Genomic DNA, 13,089 nt, shown 5'->3' with positions numbered 1-13,089 from the left:
CGGTAGTAAATAAGAAGCAGACGTCCCCAAAATATCTATCAGGCCTCGACGACGCGTTCTTCTTGCTGTCCTGGCTGCTCGGACTGTGTCGCGTAAGAACTCGCCACTGCCCCGCGCACTCTCACTACTTCATGCGCTCTCGGCGTCAGCACCGGAGTGCGATCTGATTGCATGGCGGTGGGCGAGTGTGAGAAATGAATGCTTGAGGTTCTGTGAGGTGATGGATGCCAGGCCTTCGAGTGTAATGTAATAAATATTGTTTTATTTTGTGTACAATGTTATTGTATCTTCTTTGTATTATGTGCTGTTGTTAACATGTTTGATCTTGGTTGCATGACGCATTAGATTTCTGTAATGTTGTGTAAACATATTTTAAATAAATAAATGATAATGTCGACTAACAAACATTATACATATGTACTCCTTATAAAATTAAGAAACTTTAACTGTTTTTCTTCAGTTGTGTTATTTATAACTTATCATACTTAACCCGGCTAAAGCTTAAGTGAATTCCCTTAATTTGAACGCAAAAACAAACAATTTTATCCCCCAATCCAGTAATTTCGCCTTTTTCATATTAATGAGTCACTGCTTAGAATCCGGCATTTACATTATAATGTCTAATGTATGTCATTGTGTTTTGGTTGTTGTTTTTGAAAGCTAATAAGGTGTTTTTAAGGAATCTGAAGAATCCGAATTACGCAAATTACTTTTGTTGGTTGTTGGTGATGGAATTTTCAAACAGTACTTTGCTATTCTTTTAAGGTGTTTAGTTAAAGTGTAAGTCCGATAATAATGTTATCGTAAACATTGTAAGTTGCTAAATAACTTGGAATTTGAAATGTAGACTTAAAGTCAACTCCTAATAAAGAGTAACCAAACTTCTGACCAAAAGATACTGATATTCGTATTTTTTTGGTGTATCTGGTTGACGGCTTCCTAACCTAGTTAGTAGTGGCCTAACCTATAAGGCAGGAGATCCCGGGTTCAAATACCGGTAAGGGCATTTCTTTGTGTGTTAATCACGAAAAAAATTTCGCAAGTTATGGATGATTCTCGTTATAAAAAAAAATTACAAAAATTAAAATATCTAACATAATTGACTTACTCATCATATATTTTTTCTAAACAAAATTAGCCTTTATTACTGAAATAACTAGAGCGATAAAATCGCTAAAAGGTGTCGAAATTCAATGTAACCAAAATCAATGCGTCCAGTCCGAATATCTCGTGGTGTCTGCAAGTAACTGGGGACATTGGAGTGGTTCAAACTATGAGCTACGGCGGAAGATACTTTACAAACTATATCAAAATCATAGACATGACATCAGATTGTAATAATATCACGGACTTAGCGTCACCAGGTAAAAACTGATAACACATAATATGCTGATTTTTCTTGTGTTAATGCGTGCACGCATACATTCATAAACTCGAGGACCGAGATTCATTGGCTAAAACCCGATAAGTGGGTATGTGTGCGTGCGAATTCGGCGTGTCATGGAGGAAAATCTCCGTCGTAGTGACGTAATATATTAGTATTCTTCGTCTATGATCATAATAGCAGTCGGAAGATGTCCACAAGAAGCATTCCATGAAATTTTCTACCGCTGTCCCGTAAAAACGCGAATTTTCTAAAGATTTTCAGGTATAGAAATTTCTTTTTCTGTGAATAATGGTCAAACATATGCCTAGAAAAATAATCATTGGCTTAAAACGCCGAAAAAAATCTAATAACACACGAAATAAAATGCATTTGTATGGGGCCCGTGGAATACTTTACAACTGAATGAAAGGCTCTCTCAATTTTTAATTTTTAATGGACAAATGCTTGACCTCGCTCACTGTTGGTCATTCTGCGGGCCAGCATGTTTTAATATCGTCCTCTCATTAGACTGGAGGTCTGAAGGTATTTTATAACTAATAACAGCTAAGCTCTGGACGGAACTATCGCCTGCAGTATTTCTGGAGTGATACGAGCTCCAAATCTTCAAGAAAATAGCGTACTCCCAGCCCGGTAACACACAGAAACCCCACTAATGTTGTGGGGGTCCGTAAGCGACTGTAATTGCTTACCTTTAGGCGATTAGTCCGCTCCTTTGTCTTCATAAAAGAACATGATTAAATGATGATTCTGAAGGAATAAATGATTGTTCATGCGTGTTTTGATTGAACTCGCCTATTACTTATATTTACGCCACTCTCCGATATCCAAGCATAGTTTGAAAGGAGCCATTCATTCGGAAACTTACGGACTAGGGATTAATTTCTATAGATAAATATCGAGATATCGGCATGAATGGACGACAGGTTTTTTGACGGGTCCGTCTGAGCAGTGAGGTTTGCCAAGGAATTAGCTGTTCATTTCTGTGGGCTGTACATTTGTATGTTTGTTTTGTGCTCATATATTATATAAATTAACTAGCTATCAATTTTAGTTTATATTTGTCATCATATCAGCCGTAATACATCTACTGCTGGGGGTCCTTATTGGCTCAGATACAATTTATTATTCGAATAAGTAACTCTAATAATATCGCTTTGTAGTCATATATTTCTCCGAAAATTGTTTCTCATATATTTTTTCAATGGTTGTTTGTACTTATAATGTTATCACTGAGAATGTACCTATAGGTATCTGTGCCCATAATGTTATTTGTAAGAATTTCTTTATTTATAAACTCTCTGGTTCTGTGAGGGTCGCAGTTCTAACCTAACCTAACCTACTTTTCTGGCAGAGTTTTAACCTGACCTAACCTACCTTTCTGTTTATTTTTGTCTTTTTTTTCCTTATTTTGAATTTACTATTGTATTTAATATTTCAAAAATGGCATTTACATATCTGTAAATATTATAAATTCGAAGTTCCAACTAGTATTGTTTGAAATGAAAATGTATAGTGATTATTAGGATGTAAAATTGTATGAGATACATTTTCGGAGTTTCAATAATCTAATTTGCAATTTTATATGAACTTTGGCGCACCCACTGCTGGACATAGGCCTCCCCCAGGGATCTTTACAGTGACCGGGCGTCAGTAGCGATGCAGTCCGAAAAAAGCCGTGATACAGTCACGATTCTGTTGCTGGTCCCCTCACACACGTCAACACGATACAGCATCGCTACCGTCGCGATACAGCATCGATACAGTCGTGATTCAGCATCGATACAGTATCGATAGTCGTTACGTCGTCTGCGTACTCTGCCTGACTGAGCCTGTATAGCCGCGGTAGCGGTTGCTATAGTTACAATACAATACAATTCAAAACAATACAATCCTCTTTATTGCACAACCTTAAGGCGCGGTGTATAGTAAAATGCGCTATTTTTAAATCGATATTTACAGGCTTGTTCAAGGATTTCATCGATTATTTTCTAGTATGTATAACTTCAGTCTTTGAACTAGCCGTATGCTTGTCAGAAACACGATGGCTCATCTTTTTCTCGATAGATTTTTGATTTGAAAATATGCTTAAAACTGTATTTATTTCGATATTTTAGAAGTACTATGATGAATATCAATATGAAATTTACTTCATTCAATAGCTTTTAAGTAACTCTAACATTTTGCTTGTCAGTTTATCGATGCGTTAAATTTTTCATTCATAATTATGAATTCAACATTTTGTCTACTAAACGTTACCCTGCGCGGCAATACCGTCAGTACGCCAGTACGCCCGTGACCACTGTCAGCGTCGGACCTGTGCTAGTTTAGCGGACGTTACATAAAATGGATAATCACACTATAAATACACAATGTTTTCATCACTCTTACGAAGAAAAAACTAATTTTTAAGCTAATTGATTCTTAAATACGGTGACATTTCAGACATCCATCCGTCATATTATCTTTTTTGACAAGTTTTACACACACACCTGTCCGGCATACAGCCACGATTAACCAAATGATGAAATGGTGCCTTGCACCCGAGTTAAACACTCTACTTTTCATTTTTAATACGAGGAAGGTAAAATACATGTACATTTTAAAAAACACTGCTAAGTATAAAATTCAGTAGTACTTATTTCGTGAGGGGTACCTACTTTTAATTATCAATTTAGGTAAAATAATATTTTAAATTGCTATTACAGTAATAATCAAATTGAATGCCTATTTTTAAACGTAAACAAATAAAATTAATCCGCTTGTTTAATTTATATAAGTCATTATATTGGAACAGCTTCATTTTTAACACATACAGGATGCAGGAGATATACTGGATTTAAATATGTGGGATTTAAATAGTGCTTAGTGAAAGGTATCATTTCACGTTTTTGTGGAAGTGCTCAAATGGCTGTAATAGTTTATGTTATAAGTGTTGAATTTGTTTGGTATTTCTGGTTTATTAACTTTCATATGGTATACACTTAAGACTTTATTTACAACATTTATCAACTATTTTACCCTTCAAATTCCATTCAAAATTTTGCAAGTACTCGGTTCGGAAGTTCGTATATATTTGTACCTCTCGCCAATATTTTTATTTCACTGGTTAATTATTCTGTAAATTCAAGAATGTCACTAAATTCCATTTTTGATAATGTTAAACATAAAGTCCTTTGTAAAAGTTTGGTATAATACTTTTATACCATGCTATTTCTGTTTTGTATGAAATGAAAACTGATGACATTTTATTTCTTTTTTTCAAGTATAAATTTCGATGACACTCTGCCGTCAATTTCAGGTCTCAGCCAATTTTACCTTCTTCTTTAAAACCTTGGACCTTGTTATGTCTTTGTGATATGCTTTTACTATTTTTCCTGCCAATACAAAATATAAGTGGAAAAATCGATCGAAAGTTTCGCAAAATATATTTTCTTCATTTTTGCATTAGGGTGCTTATGTGTAATATGTATATATTAAAATAGTTTATTTTGAAATGAATTACTAGTCAAGGCCTATAGTATATCCCTTCAAGTGGCAGAAGCCAAAACGTAAAAAGTAGTCACGTGGCGGGGCCCCGTCGGGTGTTCAGCGCGGATTTAGAGAATATTACAAATTCAACTATTTAAGCTTATCTATGTATAAAAGTATATATTGAAGCATATATCGTTAGAATAAGCACTAAATACGCTATTCGAATAGAACAATTAAATTATTGTCTTCTTCTTCTTGTTCCCTCAATGCTGAGGATCGTGAAATCATGTCCTTCTGTTGAAGTTGTCCTTGTTGTTGTTAAATTATTGTAATGTTTATGCATTTCGCCACATGCACCTAACTAATCAAACCTAGCAACAGTGACAGTTTTCCAGTTTCCTTATTAAAAATGACTACCACCACAAAACAAAGTTATGATTGGAGGTAATTGTTAATTAATTTTCTACGTAGGGCTTAAAATTCAAAGGTTAAGTCATAAAAAGTGCCCGTGAGGAAACGGAATTTTTTTAACCACGTATTCTTGAGTTCATAAGAAGAATTTCATGTACAAGTTTAAGTCAATTCCGCAAAAAAAATTGTTTTTTTTTTTTACTTTTTGTATGTTTTTAAACATATTTAGTTCATGTTCTTGGAAAATTTATGGATTAATATAAATTGGTACATTTTTTTTCGTAAAAATTAGTCTATTCAAATGGTACCTTGTGACTTTGATATCTGTCAAGAAGGTAGTCTAGACTTGGTCCCAAAGTGGCGACTGGCGACATAGCCATCAAAAAGGCGTTATGCACTAAAACACAACGAAAAATATATTTTTTAATTGGTATTAACTCTGAAACTAGGCGAATTAAAAAAGTTTATATGACATTTTTGCCTCTAAATACGATCCGGAATATACTGTTAAAATCATTCCGTTTCCTCGAGGGTACCGTGTATTTACAAAATAACCTCTTTAAAAATCAAGACAGAACTCGACCTAGGCGTTCGATCCCGGATGAACGGTCCTTAGCAACCAAGCGTTAACAAGCGTGTGTATGTATGTTTTCCTTGTCTAACTTTCTAGCTACTTTTGGGCGCTAGAAGAGCGTAAATATACTTCAAAGCCTTTAATTTTGCCACTAAATATGGCAACACCTCACTAACCACCCTCTGTTGGCCGACAGCTTTCTGGCTATCGCATCGACCCGTGAGTGGTGGGCCACCACTTGAAGGGATAAATAATATAGTTGACGATAAAATAATTTTGTTCATCGGAAAGTTTTGTATGTTAATTAACTTTACGGAACAGGTCTTAACTGTACTTCTTTCCAAAGGAAAACAATACTCATTGAGACAATTCTAACAACCTCAAACGCAATTTGGTTGTGATATTTTGACACAGAGTTCCTATGGCCACCTCCTCTCTCATGCATCAGATCAGCTCGATGGTACCATAATATTTCATTGTCACCCTACTTACATATGTATGCAGATTTTCAACTTCATCTGAAACCTCAGTGGGTCAAATATACTTGTAATATTTTATTACAGACAGAGTAGACAGACAACAGACTGATTCTTTATTAGACATTAATTAAAGTCAGTCAATTATACTCATTACTATATAACTTCGAAGTAGTAGTAGTATAAGTGCATTTTTGCCATTATAACCTTTAAATAATAAATAATAATAGCAGTTTTCTCGACCTTTGCATTTAAAATTTATAATCGTCTTCATTGTCGTCAATTCAAATAATAATATAGAAATAGTCGTTACAGTTAGAGTCATGGTTCTTTTTTGAGAAGATAGCATAATTTATCTACTTTTTGGAGTTACATATGCTTGTGCATACCTTATGCTTTTGTTTTCAGTTATCTCAATACCAGCAAAAACATGCTACCTTTTTACGTTCACTTCCACAAATTACTTAGCTTTGCTAGTATTCTTCCTTTTTTTCACTACTTACCCGAAATTGACTTCTATTGCATTTTTAAGGTCAACTAGGTTTTGAATAGGTATCTATATATGATTTAAAGCAGACAGTTGTAACTTTTGTCTGAATTAGTAAGTAATATTATTTCGACACAAAACGATTTGGTATCATTTTACTAGGTTCTCAATTTGCCGCGGTATACTCTAGTATTATATATAATTATCAAATTTTTAATTTCATTAAGTTTAAATCATAATCAATATAAATTTCCGGAAAAGATCCCAGAACTAACAAACCAGAATACGGATGGCGTCAGAATAAGGACGTAGGCTTGCTACGAGCGCGGCGCGCGGGGCGCCCGCCTGCCTGCTTTACCACTTCGTCTGCTTCACCCCCTCAAAAACCTAAAATCTGTCTATAAGAGCGCCTTAACACGTTCATGGAGAGTCTGTCGAGAGACATAAATGGAAAGCTTCATGATATGGCACCACGTTGCACGTCGCAGCTGATGATTTTTACTTTGAGAAAACCACAATCCGGTCCACAGACCGCGAGTTTTCATAGGATTATAATGAAGACAAGTATCTTATGACGTTTTAGGTACATCGAAAGGCTTTCTAGTGTCGCAACAAAATCTTCAGAGCGATTTACCGACGTTATGCATCACAAGTGTAAGGCCATGACGCATGCTGCGGCACGACACGGCTGAGGACGTTACGGCTATAGACGAGATGCCGTATCACGAGCCTCTTCATTGTATGAAGACGTATACAAACTGAGCTGTCAATATAAATAAATAAATAAATATTATAGGACATTATTACACAAATTGACTAAGTCCCACAGTAAGCTCAATAAGGCTTGTGTTGAGGGTACTTAGACAACGATATATATAATATATAAATATTTATAAATACTTAAATACATAGAAAACACCCATGACTCAGGAACAAATATCCATGCTCATCACACGAATAAATGCCCTTACCAGGATTTGAACCCGGGACCATCAGCTTCGTAGGCAGGCCCACTACCCACTAGGCCAAACCGGTCGTCAATATGTGGCACAACTTTTACAGATAAGCAGACCGTCCATAGACGGGAAAACATCTCGTATGAAATTTACCTGTGGCGCTGTGCCCATGACGTAAAATAAAATTTTCAAAGAAACACATAAAATATAAATACAGAAGTAACAACAGGCAGTCATATCGCTTAAGAGCGATCTCTTCCAGACAACCTTTAGATAGTGGAGAAATGATAATATTAATTAGTTGTAATAAAAAGTTGTTATTGTTGATTGTTGTAACGACTTTTATCTATTGAATAAAAAGTCTGAATATCCAGCAAAGCAAAGAAATTACGTTATTTATTGATATTTCACTGATTGTTGCCACATAAAGCCTACATTCGAGCGCGTTTAAGCATTCTGAGATTAGTCATCGACCAGCATTCTCTTTGACGTGCACATCTTGCCGATTATAGGGTGGCACAAAGCGATAGCCATCAGCTTAGCCTAGTTAACAGATGTGGTATTATTATAGGGTACTTATAATAAACGTACCGTACCTTTAAGTCTCTTTTCGTTGGGCTTAATTAAAGGAACACGTGACTACAAATTGGGGATAGTAGGTTCAGATCTGTCAGATATACCTAGTTTTGAATGTAGAACTTTCTTCTGAACAGAACATCGGGACTTAAAAGGATATTACCATGCAGCTAATGACAGTAAAAGTCATAACATAAATCTAGCTTTATTGAGGTTTAACGCTAAATAAATTAAATTTTAAGTGGAATTAATTTATTGAATTGAAACCTGATTATAACTTACTTTGAACCCCGGTGTCTCTGAGTCAATATTGTTAATATAATTTGTCTGCAAAATGGCGGACGAAAATGGAGACTTCTGGTTATAAGTGAAGTGATAATTAGGTATCGGTTATGGGCAATTTATTAACACATTGAGTACCGGGAACCCGCTCGGCGGGTTCTCTGTTCGTAGTCGCATTCCTCTACAGAGCGGGAAAACGCTGGGATCGGTTACGATCGTAGCGCTACGAAAACGTTGGTAGCGAATGTGTTAATTTGGTAATTTTTTTGCCGAAGCGAAGGTCTCAGTGTTGACTCAAGCAATCTGCTTTCATATGTCCGGATGTTTTCTTCTACAGGTCGCAATTCTCAAATGATTCTCGTGAATTTTTGTGAACAGGTTCAGTAGTTACATATAATTTATCTGTCGTTTAGTTTTTTGGAAAATATTCAAAACGTTAGAAATTGGCATAAAAGACTTAATACTTTAAGTGTCATTAGGGTCTATGGCACTTATTTAAGACCCTTGTGGAAAGTTGTTGTTCAACCCCTCGAGCTAATATTGATACCTGTGCAAGTGAAAGATTCCGAAATCTCGCTATGCTCGTTGTTCCAAAATTGAATCTTGAGTGTTGCGAGGCTTTCAAGGCACGAAGGTTACACAAGCTTTGCCACCGAGCGAAACACAAAATCAGGGATCGGAAACCGGTATTTTTTGTATGGGAACGAAAAAGGTATTTTTTCGTTCTTTGTTAATTATTTCATTCCTAATCGGGCAATCTAATAATACGAAGTCGTTATCTAAAAACACGACTGAGTCCTACATTTTGAGTATAAAATAAACCGAAATATATGGTTATTTCGATGTTTTAGCAAAAAACCGGTTCTGATCCCTGCACAAAATTGATCACACCAAAGTAAGGAAAATACTGACTGTAAAATATAAACTTACTTACGTACTTGGCTGGCGCGATGACCCAAAATGAGTCTTGGCCTCCAACACAAGATAAAACAAATTCAAAATTAAGGTTATTAAATACTTATCATTCAAAATCATCATTTAAAAGTCAATCATACCAACCAGTATAAGGAAACAACTCATTATTTGCATTTGATTACTTTGCCTCACATGTGGATGAAATGCGACTTTCTGATCAGTTTTCGAACTACCAAGAGAGCCAGGTGGTGTGGTGAAAAATCAATTCAAATGATACATTAAACATAACTAACGCATATCTCAAACGGCCAATATCAATATTTCCTAAATAAACTGTGGAATGAACTGTCGCCTGCGGTATTTCCGGACCGATACGACCTTCAAACCTTCAAGAAAAAGAGCGTACTCCCATCTTAAAGGCCGGCAACGCACTTACAACCCCTCTGGTGTTGCAGGTGTCCATGGGCGGCGGTAATCGCTTACCATCAGGTGATCCGTCTGCTCGTTTGCCTCCTCTACCATAAAAAAAAATGGCTACCAGTCTAAATCTATAAATACGCATAATCTCCTTAACTCTGATGACGGTAGATCCAATCAGACCTTCAAACGGCAAATCGTGTATTCCCATTGGTCAGTTAATCTAGTGATTCGAAGTCTAGAACAAGTATAATGTGAACTCGAGAGACATGCAGATATACTAGGGTAACGCTGTAAGTTTTTAAAATGTGCTAAAATATATTTCAATTAAAATAAGCAGCAAAACAGTGATTGCTGCCGACATATCTGAAAAACAAAATATCACCATAATCTACTTAAGCAGTTGTCTCCGCAAAACATGCTTTTTATACAACAGATAGCGGTGTTCACGCGAGAAAATATTGCCAGGTTCAAATGTAAAGGTATTAACGACAAGTCAGACTTTGCAGTAACAAACATAAAAACAGGCTGGTAGTCGAATCACACGGACTCGCCAAATCAGCGAAAATGACCCATATTTTGGGACCATGCGTCTACAATCGCTCGCCCGACACTATTCGAATAGCAGCTACCACCGCAGCATTTAAAAAAAAATTAAAAACGTGGCTCATGACTCACTTATTTTATAGCTTTGAAGAGTTCTTTAACCTACCTATCCTAATATGAATCATAAGTGTTGCGAATTTGTATACTTTGCCTTACGCGAAATAATGTCTAAAGTATAAATTATGTATAATACCAACAATAGTAGCTGACATGTAACTATGTTATTAATAAAATTTAACAACAGTTACCTATATTTCAAAAAATTACCACACCAAAGTGACGAAAATTCTAACTGTAAAATATCAAGCAAAATCAAACCAAATCAAATCTAAATGAACGTTATGAAATATATATATCTCTTAAATATTTACAAAACTAATCTCTAATCAAGTTATACTATTTATAAAACTTTCACTGTAACCCTCGTACGTAATTGAAGTGCGCTATTACTGGTCCCTGAGATTTGACCTCGCAGCCTACGTTCTAAGCAACTAAAATGTCACCAATGTATATTTCTGTTGCACTCGGACTTTCCATACGATTACCTCTTTCAGTGGTAATCGTTTGATCAGCAAGCTCTATGAGGTCAGTTTGAGATTAGGTTAGGATGAAAACGCGCAGACAAATCGCCCGATGGTACCTAAGGACATGGACACCAGAGGTGTCACAAGTGCGTTGTCAGTATTTAAGATAGGAGTGTGCTCTTTTCTTGGAGGTTCAAATGTCGTATCGGTCCGCAAAACCGTGAGCGACAGGTCATTTCACAGAGTCAGGAAATTTCTGGAGAAACGCTCAGTTGATGGCGGCTCACATTTTTTAACTTATCAATATATCTTAGAAAACACATTTATATTAAACTTTCAGCTTCTACTAACCTATATAATACTCGTCTGACCTTTAGTACAATGCACGAAACATTGTATGGCACATATAGTACTCTAAACTAAACATGTATTGTTTCTACTTCAATACATGCTGGCTTGACTATGAACCATATAACATTGCTAATCAGTCGCGATTGTCTGCGAGCCGATTCGACTCAACAATGTGATAGACGTGACGCGACCATATGACTACTTAAAACAAGGTGAATTAATACGTCGTCATTGGTAAAACAGCTCCTGCCAAAACCATAACCAAAGTAGGGAAAGCCATAATAAAAAAGGTGAACACGTTAAAATACGGTATTTTACTTTCTTCAAATTTGTCATAATTAGATTATTTCCTATGAATTTTCCAGTACAATTTATTTTCGACCTTAACTGACCAGATAAGGCTTTTAAATCACACAAATCAATTTAAAGCCAAAAAGGCACATATCAAAAACAAGCACCACTATTGTTTGCAAACAATGCAGGAAGATAAAATACTGTCAATCAAAATTCCATCAATTAAACCTCTTATCTATGTGTGTGTATCCTCATGAAACCTGACACCCACCTATCCAAATTGGCTCTGACCTGGAAGATGCCCTGACGCGGAAAACGGAAACATGGTCGCCCTGAATTGACTTGGTGCCTTTTCGTGTAGCAAGAGTTGGGTGTATTGGGAATGGAGTGAGAGGAGGTTTCCCAAGCTGCCCCGGACCGGAGTCAGTGGAAGAAAATGGTTCCAGCCCTATCTAGGGTAACAGAATCAAAAGAAGGAAGAAGAGAAGAGTCAATGACAAGGATCCTGACAGAATTTTGAGTAATCTTATTGCTTTTTAGATCGAGTTTTTCTTCTCTGTACATCACAACCGAGGTTTGAACCAACGATTTCTGACTACCACACACATATAAGTTAAAGGGATGCCTAACCTAACCTTCGTTACATGTCATCAGCAAATTATTAATAAGCCAATGTATTTGGATCAGCCAGACGTTCGCCCTGACCGTCGGTAAGGTCGACCAAAATAACCAATGACAATCCCAAATTAAATGCGGCTGTAATCAATATATTTGTTAATTGAAAGGACAACATTTGAAAGGCCACAAAATAAATTGGTCCTCTTTATCAAAGATAATTTAAAATAGAGGTGTATTGTCAAAGAAAACTTTGTAGCGACGTAAATTTACTGCCATCTTTCGACACATAATTAATACTTTAAGAACGCCATTTGACTTTGATCCTTATTATTTAATTGATGCAATTACCGTCTACCATGGATACCTGCAATACCGAGGCATTGCAAGTGAGTTATTGACCATTAATATGGGAGTAGGTACGGTCTTTTCTTCAAGGTTTGAAGGTCTTATCGGTCTGAAAATATCGTTCATTAACTTTGGCACTATGCCCCAGGGATATGATCTTTAGATATAGATTTTTAGTTTTTAATTAGTTTAAGTTTGTATTGTACTTTTATTCACATTTTACTGTCACTCAACGCTTTTAATCATAGCTTGAATAAATTATTTATAATTATACGCAGTTTAGTTTAATTTAATAACAAAATGCCAAAATCATCTTGCAAGCTTAGCAGAATTTTAATCGTATCTGCATAAAGTTACCGACTTAGATGTTGAAGCCAAATCTAAATTCACGTTAAGCCA

At 35.9% G+C, this 13,089-nt stretch overlaps 1 protein-coding gene and 1 long non-coding RNA gene across 3 annotated transcripts in view; both read right to left on the bottom strand.

Annotated features, from left to right (window-relative positions):
* The window catches only part of LOC133529564 (alpha-2 adrenergic receptor), an 876,629-nt gene that overhangs the window by 497,531 nt on the left and 366,009 nt on the right, over positions 1-13,089 (bottom strand). The gene's annotated exons all lie outside the window — the stretch shown is intronic.
* LOC133529454 (uncharacterized) lies at positions 4,657-6,510 on the bottom strand. Its single transcript, XR_009801137.1, has 2 exons — positions 5,825-6,510; positions 4,657-5,750 (listed from the first exon to the last, which is right to left on the bottom strand). It is a non-coding gene; the product is annotated as an uncharacterized LOC133529454 (long non-coding RNA).

This window comes from Cydia pomonella, chromosome 21 (assembly GCF_033807575.1).
Source record: "Cydia pomonella isolate Wapato2018A chromosome 21, ilCydPomo1, whole genome shotgun sequence".
Lineage (NCBI taxonomy): Eukaryota > Metazoa > Arthropoda > Insecta > Lepidoptera > Tortricidae > Cydia > Cydia pomonella.
Note: the sequence above shows the minus strand (reverse complement) of the source record. Positions and strands in the feature narration are given on the sequence as shown.